Raw genomic sequence first — 18,535 nt, 5'->3', positions numbered from 1 at the left:
TCAAGAAAGTAGACATAAGAAAATAATAAAATAAATACTAAATAATACGTATTTTAAAATGCATACAGTAGAATCAACAAAACCCTAACTTGTTTGGTGAAAAAGTAATAAAATTGATAAACCTCTGGGGAGTCTAAATACAATGAAAAAAGAGAAGGCACATGTAGTTAATGTCAGAAATAAAATAAAGGACATAACCACTGATGTTGCAGACATTGAGACTATAAGACAATATTTTGAACAATTTCACATACTTTGACATTTAGATTAATGAATAAATTAATAAAAATATGTAATTTAGTATAATAGCCTCAGAAAACAAGTAGAAAACCTGAATAGTTCTAAAACTATTCAGAAGAATCAGTAGTAAAAATCATCCCACAAAGCAGACTTTAGGTCAAGATGGCTAAACTTTAGGTATACCACCAAATTGTACCAAAACTTTAGGAATAAATTACTCTATTCCTAGTCAAACTCTTGCTCATTTTCTGTGGCTAATTATAAAATTAATACCCAAACTCAATAATATGAAAAAAATAAAAGTATAGGCAAATCTTAATTAGGCATATAGTGGCACAAATATTAAGCCAAAGTTTGCAAATTAAATAGAGCTAGATATAAAAATGGCAATGTATCATAGCCAAGATGTGTTTATGTCAGGAATGCAAGGGTGGTTTAATATTAGAAACTCATTTAGTGTATTTATCACCAGCACAAATACAAGAAAAAAACATAATATAACTATCCCAGTGAAGGCAGAAATGAGTCTGATGAAATTCTATCTTTATCCATAACAATTCTCATCAACTGAGGAAAATACAAATCCAACTAGAAAAAAAAAATCAGGCAATCCAATAGCAAAATTGGCTAATCACTTCAAAGTGACTTTACAAGAAGAAAATCCAATGAACTCCAATTGTATAAGAAAAGGTCCTTGACCTCTTTAGAGGTAGAAACCAATCAGTATCATAGTGGATACCATTACATACTCTTCAGATTGCTAAAAATGGAAAGTACCAAGGTTGGCAAGGATGTGGGGCAATGGTAACTCTCATATTGTACACTTTTGGGAGTGTAAATTCATGCAATTGTTTGGGGAAATTTTTTAGCATTATCTACTGAAGTAGGAGATATATACATGCCCTCACATGCAGACCATCCCTGACTTATGATGGTTCAACTTATAATTTTTCATCTTTATGATAGTGCGAAGCCATGCACATTCAGTACTCAGTATACTCAGTACACATTCAGTATAATCCCATCATAAATGGAAAATATTAAGTAGAAAATTACTTTTGACTTTATTATATTTTCAATTTATGACAGACTTATCGGGATGAAACTCTACCATAAGTTAAGGAACATCTATACACAGGCATACACACATGCATACAGAAATTCCTCTAAGATGCATCCTCTAGAGAAAGGGTTTTACTAGGAGATCCCAAGATTCTTTCAGGGGGCATCTTCAAGGTCAAAACTATTTTAGTAATAATACACAGATGTTATTTGCTTTTTTCTCTGTGTTGACATTACTTTGCTGGTGCAAAAGCAATGGTACATAAAAGGGCTGTACCTTTTGGCAGGAAGCAAGGTACTAAATTGTACTAGAAGTTGTATTCTTTATCACGTCACACTCACTGTTAAGAAAAATTCCAGCTTCATTTAAGATTGCGCTTGATGAGACAGTAAAAGCTATTAATTATGTTAACTCTCAACCCTTGAATACACTTTTTAAAAAACTTTTATTTTAAGTTTGGGGTACATGTGCAGCTTTGTTGCATAGGTAAACTTGTGTCCTGGTGGTTTGTTGTACAGATTACTTCATCACCAAAGTATTAAACCTAGTATTCATTAGTTACGTTTCCTGAACCTTTCCCTTCTCCTACCCTCCACTCTCCAATAGGCCCCAGTGTATGTTGTTCCCCTCAATGTGTTCTCATCATTTAGCTCCCACTTATAAGGCAGGTGGATCGATGAAGTGCAGTATATCCACATAATGGAATACTATTCAGCAATGAAAAAAAATGAAATACAGCTACATGAGTACATAGAATACTGTCATCAATGTGATATTATAAAAATTTGTAAAATCAAATGAACACATAGTATCTTGTTCCATACATGTAAATATGTAATCTTAAAGATAGCTAAAAGAAAACTATATGCTGGGCACAGTGGCTCACACCTGTAATCCCAGCACTTTGGGAGGCCGAGGTGGGCAGATCACTTGAGGTCAGGAGTTCGAGACCAGCCTGACCAACATGGAGAAACCCCGTCTCTACTAAAAATGCAAAGTTAGCTGGCCGTGGTGGTGCATGTCTGTAATCCCAGCTACTCAGGAGGCTGAGGCAGGAGAATCATTTGAGCTCAGGAGGCGGAGGTTGCAGTGAGCCGAGATCGCACCATTGCACTCCAGCCTGGGCAACAGGAGCAAAACTCCATCTCAAACCCCCCCCCCAAAAAAAAAACAAAAAAAACCTGTATAACTAATAGCAATAAAAAGAAAAGTGAGGGCAAAATTATCAAAAAGTTAGAATTAGAATGTTGCTGACTTCTGGAGGGAGGCATGAATTATTATTGGGGAAGCCACATGCAGGGGATTCTGAAATATTGTGTATGTTTCATTTCTTGACCTATATGACTACTTTAAGGTGAATCTTAATATGTACTTCTGAAACTATTCAGAAACTATCTTTCTTTTTCCCCATTCAGATGAGTAATGTGCTGATGTTGTAACAAAGAATGAGGGAGGTACATCTTATACACGAGTCTGAAAACCCAACCATCACACTTATGAACTACAAAAGAATCTAGAAAGTAGCTTTTCAAGCAGTAAACAAAGATTCAGTTTGTGGTATTGTTTTAATTAAATTGCCTCATCAGCTTTAACCAGATTTCCCAAAGAGGAAGTGATCCTTTCTTTGTGTTAGTTTCTATTAGTGAGGAAGGAAGCTTAATAACTTGGCAACATCACTAACACTAGGACCTTTCTTTTTTTTGAGACGGAGTCTTGCTCTGTCACCCAGGCTGGAGTATAGTGTGGCATGATCTCAGCTCACTGCAACCTCCACCTTCCGGGTTCAAGCGATTCTTCTGCCTCAGCCTCCTGAGTAGCTGGGACTACGGGGGCACGCCACTATGCCTGGCTAATTTTTGTATTTTTAATAGAGACAGGATTTCACCATATTGGCCAGGCTGGTCTCAAACTCCTGACCTCATGATCTGCCCATCTCGGCCTCCCAAAGTGCTGGGATCACAGGCATGAGCCACTGTGCCCGGCCAACACTAGGACCTTTTGCTGGCAAAGTGAGCATCTATTTAGTACCAGAACTGTGCAGTAAGGTGAACAGAGAAAAACGTAACAGCTAAAAGTACTGAGAAATCATTGTTCCCATACTCTAATGTAAGATGTTAAAATTTGACTCCTCCACATTTTTAACTGTTTATGCCGAGCTAATTTTAGTGTTTTGAAAAGTTGTAAAAAATGGTACAGCGAATTCCTGCCAACCCTCCACTGAACTTCCCTAAAGTTACTCTCTTATATAACCACAGCATAATGTTCAAAACCAGGAAATTAATATTGGTGCAATACTGCTAATTTCGCCATATGTTTTAAAAATAATAAATTGTTCAGAATCCTTTTATATAATTCATGGTCATTTGGATTTTCTTTTTGTGAAGTTTACTGCTATGAATGTGTGTGTCCCTCTCTACTCATATGTTGAGATTGAATCACCAATGTGATGATATTAGGAGATGAGGCCTTTCAGAGGTGATGAAGCAATGAGAGTAAAGCCCTCACGAATGGGTTTGGGACATTTAAGAAAAAGGCCCCAGAGTTCCCCTTCAACATGTGAGGACACAGCCGAAAGTCCTCATGTCTACAAACCAGGAAGTGGGCCCTTACCAGACACCTAATCTGCCAGTGCTTTGATCTTGGACTTCCCAGCCTCCAGAATAGTGAGAAACAAATTTCTCTTGTTTTGAAGTGGTGTTTTGTTTATTTGTGCTACTTTCTTATAACAGCCTGAATGGACTAATGTATAAACTCAGATCATTAGTGATTTTTTCTATTGAGTTGTCTAATGTTTTTCTAGTTACATTTCTAGTTTCCTTATAATCTTCATTCAATGATAATTATTTTCAAAATATTTATATATTTATTTTAAATAACAATGATAACCTCCCCCCCTTTCTTCTGAGACAGAGTCTCACCCTGTTGTCTAGGCTGGAGTACAGTGGCGAGATCTTGGCTGATGGCAGCCTCCACCTCCTGGGCTCAAGCGATTCTCCTATCTCAGACTCCCTAGTAGCTGGGACTACAGGTGTGCACCACCACACCTGGCTACTTTTTAAATTTTTTCATGGAGACAGGGTTTTGCCAGGCCAGTCTGGCAACTCCTGAGCTCAAGCAATCTGCCCACCTCAGTCTCCCAAAGTGCTGGGATTACAGGCATGAGCCACCACACCTGGCCCCATGCATGTTATGTGTTAATTGTTAACACAATTAATATATTTAATGAAAAATGCCTGCATTTTCAAAAACAAAAATCAATGTAAAGACTGACATTGTTTTACTTTTTTTGCAAATCTCTTTCATGTCTGGCTTAAGGGAAATTGATTTTGCCTAGCTGCTTCTTTGTTCAATTTGTTGTGATTTTTAAACATTCGTCCTGTACTCAGTGGTGCTGGCAAACCAAAGTTACTCAGTCATTATCAGATTGATGGGCATTAACTTTATTTCCAGTTTTGCTGCCACGAATAATGCAACAATTAACCTCCTTGTATATTTACCTTCTATAGTTCCGCTTTTGTTTTAATGGGGTAGATTCTTAGGAGGTAGATTTTGAGATAACGTGAATGTGTGGGAGTATTGCTAATGGATGATCCAAAATTGCTTCTACATGAAAGGGTACCCTTTTCCTCACCCCCATGCCAACTTAAAGGTGCTCACCTTTCCTCAGATCCATGCCAGCTTAAGGGTGTTATAATTTTTCCAGTTCATAGGTGTAAGGTGACATGTTATTTTGACTCAAGCACTTTTCAAACTGCTGGTTAATTTGAGTAGTTGTTTCATGTTCAGCCTTTTGGATTTGCTCTTCTGTGAATTCTCTAATCACATTCTTTGCTTGTTTTCTATTGGATTTTTTTTTTTTTTAAACAAATTCAATTTGTAAGACTTCTTGCTGGAATATAGACCTTGACTTTTATCTGCCATATGCATTGAAAAATTTACCATCCCTGACCCCTTAGTGCACTGATTTTGTTTTTGGTACATTTTACCATAGAAAAGTTTTTTATATCCACATAGTCATTTATGACCACTGTTTTTCACCACAGCTTTTGGGTTTCTTCTCTTAGCTAAGAAAGTTACCATCTCAGCCACATCATCTTCCTTCCTTCCTTCCTTTCTTCCTTCCTTCCTTCCCTCCCTCCCTCCCTCGCTCCTTTCCTCCTTTTCTTCCTTCCTTCCTTCCCTCCCTCCCTCCCTCGCTCCTTTCCTCCTTTTCTTCCTTCCTTCCTTCCCTCCCTCACTCCCTCGCTCCTTTCCTCCTTTTCTTCCTTCCCTCCCTCCCTCCCTCGCTCCTTTTCTCCTTTTCTTCCTTCCCTCCCTCCCTCGCTCCTTTCCTCCTTTTCTTCCTTCCCTCCCTCCCTCGCTCCTTTCCTCCTTTTCTTCCTTCCCTCCCTACCTCGCTCCTTTCCTCCTTTTCTTCCTTCCCTCCCTCCCTCCCTCGCTCCTTTCCTCCTTTTCTTCCTTCCTTCCTTCCCTCCCTCCCTCCTTTCCTTCCTTCCTTTCTTCCTTCCTACCTTTTTTCCTTCCTTTCTTTCCTTTTTCCTTCTTTCCTTTCTTTCCTTTCTCTTTCTTTCTCTTCCTTCTTTCTTTCCTTCCTTCCTTCCTCTCTCTCCTTCCTTCCTTCCTTCCTTCCTTCCTTCCTTCCTTCCTTCCTTCTTTCCTGTCTTTCTGTCTTTCTTTCTTCTTTTCTGTGTAGAGACAGGGTCTCCTTATATTGCCCAGACTGCTTTTGAATCTGGGGATCAGGTAGTCCTCCCACCTCAGGCTCCCAAATTGCTAGGATTACAGACATAAGCCACCACACCTGGCCTCTTTCCTACATTTTCTTCAAATTCTTTCATGACTTTTCTGTTTGTATGTTTAAGCCTGGCATGTATTTTTGTGTATAGTCTGAGATGAGATAGGAGTTCGATTTTATTTATTTTGAGATGGGCCAGGTTCGCCAAGCCCATTAAAGTTTAAATTAATTAGAGTGTAACAACACTGAAAATTAAGTTACTTGGTCACACTAACCATATTCAAGTGCTCATTGGTCATAATGATGAAGCTCTAAAGCCAGGAATGAGGCAGAATCCCACTATTACCACAATTATCGTTGCATTTGTGGTGTTAGGAAAGATAGCCAGAGAGAAAGTTGAAATAAGGTATAAATATGAGAAATGAAAAGACAAGATTGTCATTTTGGTAGACAACATGATCATCTACCTAAAAAAACACAAGAGAATTTACAGAAAAACCTTAGAACTAATAATCAAGTTCTCAGAAATACCATTTGACCCAGTAATCCCATTACCAGGTATATACCAAAAATATAAATCATTCCATTATAAAGATACATGCATGTGTATGTTCATTGCAGCACTAATCACAATAGCAAAGACATGGAGTCAACCAAAATGCCTATCAATGATAGACTGGATAAAGAAAATGTGGTAAATATACACCGTGGAATACTAAAAAGGAATGAGATCATGTCCTTTGCAGGAACATGGATGATGCTGGAAGCTATTATCCTCAGCAAATTAACACAGGAACAGAAAACCAAACACCACATGTTCTCACTTGTAAGTGGAAACTGAACAATGAGAACATATGGACAGAGGCAGGGGAACAACACACACTGGGGCCTGTCAGGGGCGCCAGGGGAAGGAGAGCATCAGGATAAATAGCTAATGTATGCAGGTCTTAATACCTAGGTGATGGGTTGATAGGTGCAGCAAACCACCATGGCACATGTTTAGCTATGTAACAAACTTGCATATCCTTCTCATGTATCCTGGAACTTAAAATAAAATTAAATTTATTTGATTTGGCAAGATATAAGATAAATACACTAATCAGGATCTTGTAAAGAATCAACAAGTAAAGTTAGATCCCTACCTCATACCATACACAAAGTCATTTCAGATGGATTTAATCTGATTTTGAGGTGATTTAAATATGAACAAAAATGATTTTTCATTATGATTTTTTTTTTTGAGACAGAGTCTCGCTCTATCGCCCCTGCCAGAGTGCAGTGGCATAATCTTGGCTTACTGCAACCTCTGCCTCCCAGGCTCAAACACTTCTCCTGTCTCCCAACGTGCTGGGACTACAGACATCAGTCACCTTGCCTGACCTCATTATAACTTTTAATTAGTTAGTTTTTTAATGTAAGAAAGTTATTGATTCTTATAAATTAATTGCACAACCCAATTTAAATGGGGGTGATTTTGCCTTACCCCCAGGGGACATGTGGCAAGGTCTGAAGACATTTTTGTTTGTCACAACTTGGTAGGGGAGGGAGTGCTACTGGTATCTAGTGATTGGAGGCCAAAGATGCTGCTAAATATCCTACAATGCACTGAATATCTCTTCTCTCCCCCAACAACCAAGGCTTATCGAGTTCAGAATGTCAGTAGTGACAAATTGTAAAACCCTTTTATAACCTGATACTTTAATGCGTTACTGGGTTGCCTCTAATCCTTTTCCCAGTTAATTTTGAATTTCCCAGATATGTAATCATGCTAATTGCAAATAATAAAGATATATCCTTTCCAGGGTTGATACCATTTACATGGTTCTGTTTTGTAATTGCATTTGGCTAGCACTCTCAGAGCATTGTTTGCAGTGCGCAGCTGAACTACATTTCTCTATTAGGGGGTTCTATCACTGTGTGAGTCATGATAGGAAGTCCTCCTTCCCACCTCTAAGGACCTAAAAGCTAGATACATGTTTTCCTGGAAACCTAGTGGCTAGCATGCAGGTATCTGACTAAACTTACACTGAGACTTTATAAAGACATAAAGAAGGGTTCAGTACCCATTTGGATGGCACTGAACTAGGCTGTCCCTAGGGAAACTTGGAGAAGGTTCTTCTTTCATTGTTTCCTTGGGTTCTGACCCATTTTCTAAACTTGGTACTTTAGCCTTTTCATGGAATCTGTCAGCTGCCCAAGGTCTTATGAATGAATTCTTTTTTTGTTGCTTAAGTTAACCTAAATTGGTTTCCTTTGCAACCAAGAACCCCACTGTTAGAATGTTAAATAATCATTGTGATAGTTGGGTGCCATTGACTTGATCCTGACTTTGTTGGAATTGGTCTCTCATTTGCATTCATGTGTTATTTCATTCATGAAACAGATTGAAATCCATGAATTCACTCCTGTACCTCTAGTTGCAATCCAGTACTACATGGGTCATTGTAGTTTTCTGCCATCCCATATGTGTAAATCCTTTCTCTGAGAATAAGAAACTCGTTTCCCATTAATCATGATATATTTACTAATTTGTTCAGTCAATCCCCTGAGTGTAACTAGTCCCTTATCTCAGCCACTGCTCCTCTCCAGCGTGACTGGCTCTGCATCCTGCTTGGTCCCGCTTCCCACTACTGGGATGCCCTCTGGCAAAGGACTCCACTCACCCTGTTCAAGCTCTGACGTACATGAGGGCCCATCCCTGTGTGTACACACAGGTAAGTGCCCTCCCTCCGCAGGTTCTGACACTCCCCTCTGACATCCCTGGGTAGATACCCTCCTCACTCATCTGGAATAGCTCCCCATTCCAGATGACCTCTGCACAGCTATCTGTCTTAACTCTGCCCCACCTGTTGGCTTCAGGGTTCTATTGATCAGAAAAGGAAAAGAAGTGGTGAGGAGGAAAAAGAAAGGAAGAGGTGAGGAAAGAAGAAGAGGAGGATGAAGATGACCAAAGAGGAGAAGAAGAAGGACAAGAAGGAGGAGGAGGAGGGAGGAGGAGGAGAAGAAAAGAAGAATGAGGCCGGGCACAGTGGCTCACACCTGTAATCCCAGTACTTTGGGAGGCCAAGGCAGGTGGATCACAAGGTCAGGAGTTCAAGACTAGCCTGGCCAACATGGTGAAACCCTGTCTCTACTAAAATTACAAAATCAGCTGGGCGTGGTGGCACATGCCTATAATCCCAGCTACTTGGGAGGCTGAGGCAGGAGAATTGCTTGAACCTGAGAGGCGGAGGTTGCAGTGAGCCAAGATCATGCCACTGCACTCCAGCTTGGGCGACAGAGTGAAATTCTGTCTCCAAAAAAATAAAAGGAAGAAGAATGAGGAGGAGGACAAGAAGAGGAAAAAGAAGAATGAGCAGCAGGAGGAAGAGAAGTAGTTTTGAATATATATATATATGTATGTATGTATTTGGATTATAGATATAGATGTATATAATCCAGATATAGATATAATTTTTGAGATGATGTTTCACCATGTTGTCCAGGCTGGTCTCGAACTTCTAGCCTCAAGTGATCCACCCACTTTGACTCCCCAAAATGCTGGGTTTACAGGCGTGAGCCACTGTGCCCAGCTTCTGGGTATATTTTGAATGTAGAACTGAGAGGATTTCTGACTGGATGCAGGGTGTAAGAGAAGGAAGAGTGATAAGGAAGACTCCAAGATCCTTGGCCTGAGCAGCTGGAAAATGGAGTTAACATTTACTGAGATGAGGAAGAAAGTAGGAAGAGCAGGCTTGGAGTAAGCGTCTAAAGTAAGGTTTGGACACGATGAATCTGAGACGCTGAGTACATATCCAAACAGGCAATTAAATGTGCGGATCTAGAGCTCCAAACTGAATGAAGATGTATATTTGGGACTTATCAATGTTTGATAGTGTTTAAAACCTTTGGACTGTTACTAAACTGTTGGCAGAGGGAACTGGAGCCTCTCAACTGGAGCTCTCCGTTTCTCCTCAAGTTACCGCTGAACAAGTGAACCTTGTCCAGCAGGGGGCACAATTGGACAATTGGACGTCGATTGGCTCCCGGACTCCGCTTGAGCGGGATCCACGGTGAGAAATGAAGTTAGAGAGTAAACCCTCGGCTAGAGGAATTTTTTTTTTTTTCTTGAGACGGGGGGCGGGGAGCAGGAGGGTCTCACTATATTGTCAAGGCTGATCTCGAATTCCTAGGCTCAAGCGATCCTGCTGCCTAGGCCTCCCAAAGTGCTGGGATTACAGGCTTGAGCCACTGCACCCAGCCTGGCTGGAGGAATGTGTGTGTGTATATATATATGTATATACATATATATATACATATATGTATATACATATATATATACATATATGTATATACATATATATATACATATATATATATACATATATATATACATATATATACATATGTATATATATGTATATATATATGTATATACATATATATATGTATATGTATATACATATATATATACACACACACACACACACACACATATACATATATAGAGAGAGAGACAGGATCTCGCTCTGTTGCCCAGGCTGGAGTGCAGTGGCGCGATCTCGGCTCACTGCAACCTCTGCCTCCCAGGTTCAAGTGATTTCATCTACAGGAATTTTTATTTAATGGCTCACTGCATCTGTTTTCCCGGGGGTTACACAGTCAAGTCTCTACAAGAGAAAGGAGGTATAGAAAATAAGTAGGCCTGGGGTAAGATAAACAATGGGGATGGGACATGGTGGCTCATACCTGTAATCCCAGGGCTTTGGGAGGCCGAGGTGGGAGGATCACTTGAGCCCAGGAGTTTGAGACCCGCCTGGGCAATATAGTGAAACCCCACTTCTACAAAAAATTAAAAAAAAATTACCCCGGCATGGTCACACACATCAGTGTTCCTAACTACTCAAGAGGCTGAGGCGGAAGGATCACTTAAGACCAGGAGTTGGAGACTACAGTGAACTTTTATCGTGCCACCGCACTCCAGCCTGGGGGACAAGAGCAAGACCTTGTCTCAAATGACAACAACAACGAAGAGATAAACAATAGGGCAAGATATTGACAAAGCTTTGTCAGTATACTTGTTTTGGCCTTAGCACGGGGGAGACTATAGCACTTGGTGGGGAATGCAGCATAGTAAAGAGGGGCAGCTCCTGCTTCCCTGGGCTAATTGCTGTTACATGGGCATGCAAGATAGTCAGATATTTCAAGAGAAGTTAGGCATTCAGATTATTGGGAGAGAGCTCCAAATTTTAAACTGTGACCCACGAATTAAAAATATTTTTTAAATGGCTGGGTGCTGTGGTGGCTCACACCTGTAATTCCAACACTTTGGGAGGCTGAGGTAGGAGGATCGCTTGAGTCCAGGAGTTAGCTGCAATGAGTGGTGATCATGCCACTGCACTAGAGCCTGGCCAACAAAGCAAGACTGTTTCTTAAAAAACAAAACAAAACAAAACAAAAAACACTGTATATACATTGAATACAATTATGAACAGGAATTTTATTGGTGAATGGCACTGGAGTTACTCTATTTATGTAGCATGAACTTCCAGTTATACTGAATAGTGAAAATTGAACACTTTTCCCCTAAGGTCAAGGAAAACAAGGATGTCTATTATTACCACTTTATGCAACATGGCAGTAAAACTACTAGTAGGTTCAATGAAGCAGGAAGAGTAAGAGGCATAGTGATTGGGAAGGAAGAAGTAAAACATCATTGTTTCATTGACAAGATAACATACACAGAAAATCCAAAATATCCTCTAATTTTATATAACTATGATAATTTAGCAGAGCAGTTGCATCCAAAGTCAATATACAGAAATCATTTCTCTATCTCTGGTAGCAACTATCAGAAAATTAAACTTAAGATACAGTATCTTTTAAAATAGCACTTCAAATCACAGTGTTCTTAAAAGTGAAACTAACAAAATGGTTCCAAGACCTCTGAAAGCTAGAGCATGTTGGTGAGAGGAATTAACGTCCTGAATAATGGCAAGCTATACCATGCTGATGAGTTAGAACATTTGATAATGTTTTTAATTTTTATTTAATTTTTTATTTTTTGAGACGGAGCCTTGCTCCATTGCCAGGCTGTAGTGCAGTGGCATGATCTGGGCTGACTGTAACCTCTGCCTTCCAGGTTTAAGCAATCCTCCTGCCTCAGCCTCCCGAGTAGCTGGGACTACAGTCACGTGCCACCATGCTCAGCTAATTTTTGTATTTTTAGTAAAGACAGGGTTTCACCATGTTGGCCAGGTTGGTCTCGAACTCTTGACCTCAAGTGACCCACCCACCTTGGCCTCCCAAAATGTTGGGATTACAGGCGTGAGCCACCGTGCCTGATCAGAACATTGGATAATTTAAGGAAGTCAGTTCTTACCCAAATCAGGAGCCCAGGTACTGGGGCCTGGGAGTGCTCAGGGCTTTTCCTTCCTAGGCCCATCTTGTTATTGGGGGTCCCGGTCACCCTAGAAAGGGGACTGTTTCCTGTTCCAAGTCATGAAGCTAATATGTGAAACCAACAGTGAGTATCAAGTAGTGCAGACTTCATTCAACAGCTACAGGTTTGGGGAAGTGGGAGCTGGGCTTACAAATCAACTTCTCAGCTCCTGAGAACTGGGCAGTTACAGATATAGGGTATCATGCATGAAGCGGCTGGACATTAAGAGCAAGGGGAGGAATATTCATGCTTTGTCTTGGGAAGGGATGAAGATTTTCTTTTTCTTTTTTTTTTTTTGCTTTTCTTTTCTTTTTTTTTTTTTTTGAGATGGAGTCTCACTCTGTCACCCAGGCTGGAGTGCAGTGGCACGATCTCGGCTCACTGCAACCTCCACCTCCTGGATTCAAATGATTCTTCTGCCTCAGCCTCCTGAGTAGCTGGGACTACAGGTGCGTGCCACCATGCCCAGCTAATTTTTTTTAGTTTTAGTAGAGATGGGATTTCACCATCTTGGTCAGGATGGTCTCAATCTCTCGACTTTGTGATCCGCCTGCCTCAGCCTCCCAAAGTGCTGGGATTACAGGTGTGAACCACTGCGCCCAGCCCAGCTGCCTGTCTTTTAAGTACCCTTGCAATTACACTGAAGATCCACTTAGGTAATTCAAAATGATCTCCCCATCTTGAGATCCTTAAATCACACCATCAAAGTATCTCTTACCACAAGTCACATTCACAGGTTCTAGGAATTAAGTTCTGTATAGCTTTGCAAGTCATTATTAAACATGCTGTGATTAAATACCCGTCTTTTAGGGAACCTGTGTCCCTGGTTTATGACATTCACAAGTGAGTCTCAGTTTCTCTCCATTCATTTCAGGTGAGACAGGAAGTCTAGAATATGCTGTGCTGGAGTCAGGAGAAAATCCTTCTCCTCCTCCTCCTCCTCCTCCTCCTCCTCCTCCTCCTCCTCCTCCGCCACCGCCTCCTCTTCCTCCTCCTTCTTCTCCTTCTCCTTCTTCTCCTTCTTCTTCCTTCCTCTCCTCTTCCTCTTTCCTCCTCCTCCTCCTCCTCCTTCTTCTTCTTCCTTCTTCCTTCTTTCTTCTTTCTTTTTTTGTACATTTCCGTTGAAGGCCTGGCCTTGCACATTTATACTTTGGGAATGTGTCTCTTCAAGTTTAACGTCTGGAATGTGCCAAAAATGCTGAGCTCACTAGGTCCAGCAGGGGGAGCCCTTGGGCTTTGGTTTCCTTTTCTTTCTCAAGCGAGCTTGACCTCTGCTGATGAGCCAAAAAGAGACAGCTGGTATCTTTTGTTTGGTAGCTCCAGTGCCCCTGAATCACACCTCTACGTGGTCAAGGCAATTACCGCAAATGAGTGAAGTGGATTTGTATAAGGAAAACAACTGGGCAAGTATTCCGACAAATGGCACCTGGACTTTGGCTTTAGTAGAGGGAGATGATAGCACATGGCGGGGAGTGCGGCAAAGTAAAGGTAATTGGTTCTTGTTCAGCCTTGGCTGATTGCTACATGTGAGGATACCGCATCTTCCCATTTTCCAAGAAAGTCGGGTCTTTCATGTCAGTGTGAGATATCTTCCAATTTTTTCTTTTTTCTTTTTTTCTTTTTTTTGAGATAAACTCTCCCTCTGTCTCCCAGGCTGGAATGCAGTGGTGTGCTCACTGCAACCTCCGCCTTCCAGGCTCAAGTCCTTCTCCTGCCTCAGCCTCCCAAGTAGCTGGATTTACAGGCATGCACCACCACACATGGCTATTTTTGTATTTTTAGTAGAGACGAGGTTTCAAGGCCAGACTGGTCTTGAACTCCTGACCTTAGGTGATCCGCCCACCTCGGCTCCCAAAGTGCTGGGATTACAGGCATGAGCCACTGTGCCTGGCCCAATATTTTAATGGTGTAAATTAGTTAAATATTTCCAAACCATCCCAGTCAAACAAAATGTGAAGATGAGCCAGATCCTGCCTGCTCACTGGAAGCCAAGTCAAGGGGAGAGGGACCTTTTTTCTTTTTTTTGAGACGGAATTTCACTCTTGTTGCCCAGGCTGGAGTGCAATGGCGCAATCTTGGCTCACTGCAATCTCTGCCTCCCGGGTTCAAGCGATTCTTCTGCCTCAGCCTCCCAAATAGCTGGGATTATAGGCATGCACCACCACGCCTGGTTACTTTTGTATGTGTAGCAGAGATGGGGTTTCACCATGTTGGTCAGGCTGGTCTCGAACTCCTGTCCTCAGGTGATCCACCCACCTCAGGAGAGAGACTCTTTACAGGTGCCTGGTGTCTTCTTCAGCCCTGATGCCACTAGTGGTCAAACATGTATCCCATCCTTCCTGTGGTCTATACCCATGGTAGTTGGAGTCCATCATTTCCTCTCCATACTTCAGCTTCACAACATTGTTTCACATCCTCAGACGGGGCTGGGGGAGGGGGCGTGGGGAGGCTCTGCCTTTGTTCTCAGTTCCCCTTCCCTACCTTCAGTGATGTCTACATGATAGTGATACCAAACTGATATCCTCAAGGATTTTTGCATTATGCAGGGTACAAACCAGACATCCCCCAATACTGCACCCTTCCAGGATTTTAAAGCCTAGAGGAAATAAATGGAACCCCAAGCCACAGAAGTACAGTAATTCCCAAACTTGCCACCCTGCAGGTTATTTGGGAAGATTACTGTAGATGACAGTATTCTCCTAATTGTCATTTGCACAGTGATGTTCTTTCATCCTGACACGGGAACAAACGCTTCCTTCTTGCATTCCTTGGTCCTGTTAATCCAGTGGTATTGTGTAAAACATACCAAAAGTTTGGGAAAAACAGTAGGGAATGGTCCCAAAAGACAATGTGTCAAAAATGCTGGGTTCACCAGGTCCAGCAGGGGGAGCCCTAATGGAGCAATCTACATGGGACCTTAATCTCCACCATCCATCTCCACCCCACGGAACCTGGTACCAGCTGTATGTCTGTTGTCACCATGCTGCTGGGTTCCCATCTATCAAAAGAGAACACCAGCTCCTGCCCCCACCACCTCCGTTGCCATCAAGACCAGGACCTTTGCTGTCTTTTCTCTCTCAGCCACAATCTCAGGATTCACATTATTATATTATGCAGAGAAAATTTAGCCTGTTCTTCAGCTCACCCTCCAGGCTAGTCCTGGGCTTCCTGTTTAGATACCCAAAGAGGTGATCAATTTGTTTTGAAAAACAAGTATATAGGTCTTCTCCCTGAAATACATTTTGAATCTCTTTTTGAATGTGGAAAATTGCTCTCCTACCCTGTGAGAGGCTGAATATACATGCAGAAATGGCCAGCTCATTTGTAAAACTAGAACTCTGACCCCTAATTTGCAGCAACCAGCCCTGAAAAACCAGCCCATCATCCACAGTCACCAGCTCAGGCAGCCAGGCTACTCTCTGTAAGTCAGACTTGTCTCTGGTAGACTGTCCAGGAAGCTAAACAATGATCCCTGTAACAACTGGCCCTAAATGGCTGGGACTTGATTAATAACTGACAACTTTCCTAATTTCTGTCCCCACTTTCTACTTAGGACCAAATCAGAGAAAGTGGATATGCTTTCTTAACCCAGTCACATAGGATTCCCTGCTTCTAGTTGGCTCACCTACAGCTTCCCCAGGCCAACAGCCTCCCATCAGGACACACCTGAAGCTTTCTCTTTTCCCCACTATGAAGCTCTCCCACTCCAATGCCTGCCTGTGAGTCTCTGCCAAAACACAAATAATGGTGGTTGACTCCCTTGTCATAGCAAGATCTGAATACATAACCTTTCATTGTTTTCATTTAGTTGGTCTTTATTTCTACAACTGGTTTTGTTTTAATAATTAATTAATTAATTAATTAATTTTGGAGACAGGGTTGCATCTCTTTCTGTCATCCAGGCTGGAGTGTATTGGCATGATCATAGCTCACTGCAGCCTTGACCTCTGGCCTCAAGCGATCCTCCTGCCTCAGCCTTCTGAGTAGCTGCAACTACAGGCATGCACCACTACACTTGGCTAATTTTGTAGTTTTTAGTTTTAATTTTTAGTTTAATTTTTACATTTTTAAATTTTGAGTTTTAAGTTTTTAAATTTTAAATTCTGTGGATACATAGTAGGTATATATATTTCTGGGTTACACGAGATAGTTTGATACAGGCATACAACATGTAATAATCACATCAAGGTAAATGAAGAATCCATCACCTCATGCATTTATCCTTTGTGTTATAAACAATCCAATTATACTTTTAAAGTTATTTTAAAATACAATTAAATTATTTTTGACTATAGTCACCCTGTGGTGCTATCAAATACAAGGTCTCATTTCATCTTTCAAATTTTTTTTTGTTTGTTTTTTTGAGACAGAGTCTCACTCTGTCGCCCAGACTGGAGTGCAGTGCTGCAATCTCGGCTCACTGCAACCTCTGCCTCCCGGGTTCACGCCATTCTCCTGCCTCAGCCTCCCGAGTAGCTGGGACTACAGGCACCCGCCACCACACCTGACTAATTTTTTGTATTTTTAGTACAGACGGGGTTTCACTGTGTTAGTCAGGATGGTCTCGATTTCCTGACCTCGTGATCCACCCACCTTGGTCTCCCAAAGTGCTGGGATTACAGGCATGGGCCACTGCACCCAGCCTCATCTTATTTTTTTTGTACCCATTAACCATCCCCATCTTCTCCCCTCCCCTATGCCCACTATCCTCCCTGGTCTCTGGTAACCCATCCTTCTACTCTCTATCTCCATGATTTCAATTGTTTTAATTCTTAGTTTCCTCAAATAAGTGAGACATGCAAAGTTTGTCTTTCAGTGCCTGCTTTATTTCACTTAACATAGTGACCTCCAGTTCCATCCATGTTATTGCAAATGACAGGATCTCATTCTTTTTCAAGGCTGAGTAGTACTTTCTGGTGTATAAGCACCACATTTTCTTTATCCATTCATCTGCTGGCGGATACTTAGGTTGCTTTCAAGTCTTGGCTTTTGTGAACAGTGCTGCAATAAACTTGGGAGTGTAGATATCTCTTCCATATACTGATTTTCTTCCTTTTGGGTATATGCCCAGCAGTGGGATTGCTGGATCATATGGTAGCCCTATTTTTAATTTTTTGAGGAATTTCAAAACTGTTCTTCACAGTGGCTACATTAACTTACATTCCCACCAACAGTGTACAAGGATTCCCTTTTCTCTACACCCTTGCCAGCATTTGTTATTACCTATCTTTGGATATAAGCCATTTTAACTGGGATGAGATGATATCTCATTGTAATTTTGAGTTGTATTTCTCTGATTATCAATGATGTCGAATGCCTTTTCATATACCTGTTTGCCATTTGTATGTCTTCTATTGAGAAATATCTGTTCAGATCTTTTGCCCAGTTTTTGATTGGAGTATTAGATTTTCTCCTCGAGTTGTTTGAGCTCCTTACATATTCTGGTTATTAATCCTCATTTGTAAATTTTTCGTAGAGACAAGGTCTCATTATGTTGCCCAGGCCGATCTTGAACTCCTAGGCTCAAGCAATCCTCCCACCTTAGCCTTCAGAATAGCTGGGACTATAGTCACATGCCGCCAGGCCTGGTAATTGACCTTATGTTGATGGATGTCACATAGGGTGTTGTTAAAAGGGAGGGATATATGTCAGCATCTTTCCCAGACGTCCATGGAAGGATTGTGAACTCTGAAATTGAGGTCAAGTCTCACAGGGAGGCTTCTGGCAGCTTCAGGGTCTGACGCAGAGTAGGTGAGGGGATGTGGAGCACAGTGGTTAGGGGAGAGGTTGTATCAGGCAGAACCCTTTGGGATGCAAGCAAGATCAATCCAGCTCAAATGGGCCTATTGGGAAATAAAAACCAAGCATTGGCCTACTTAGCTGAAAAGTTCTGAAGTACACTGGCTTCAGGCACAGCAGGTTCCAGAGTTGGTTGATGTCTCTAAAATTCTTTTTCTTTGTTAACCCTAGAGTTTTTCCTTCTTCTGTTGGCTTTGTTCTCAGGCAGCTCCAGGCTTACATTTCTCCCACCCAGGGATGCCAGGAGAAAGTGAATAGCTATTTTTCCAGAAGGTGT

At 41.4% G+C, this 18,535-nt stretch overlaps 1 non-coding gene across 1 annotated transcript; it reads right to left on the bottom strand.

Moving 5' to 3' along the window:
* Positions 1–2,712: 2,712 nt before the first annotated feature.
* On the bottom strand, positions 2,713–2,816 carry LOC115892588. Its single transcript, XR_004052454.1, has one exon. It is a non-coding gene; the product is annotated as a small nucleolar RNA U13 (small nucleolar RNA).
* Between the last annotated feature and the right edge of the window lie 15,719 nt (positions 2,817–18,535).

Source organism: Rhinopithecus roxellana, chromosome 12, assembly GCF_007565055.1.
Source record: "Rhinopithecus roxellana isolate Shanxi Qingling chromosome 12, ASM756505v1, whole genome shotgun sequence".
NCBI lineage: Eukaryota > Metazoa > Chordata > Mammalia > Primates > Cercopithecidae > Rhinopithecus > Rhinopithecus roxellana.
Note: the sequence above shows the minus strand (reverse complement) of the source record. Positions and strands in the feature narration are given on the sequence as shown.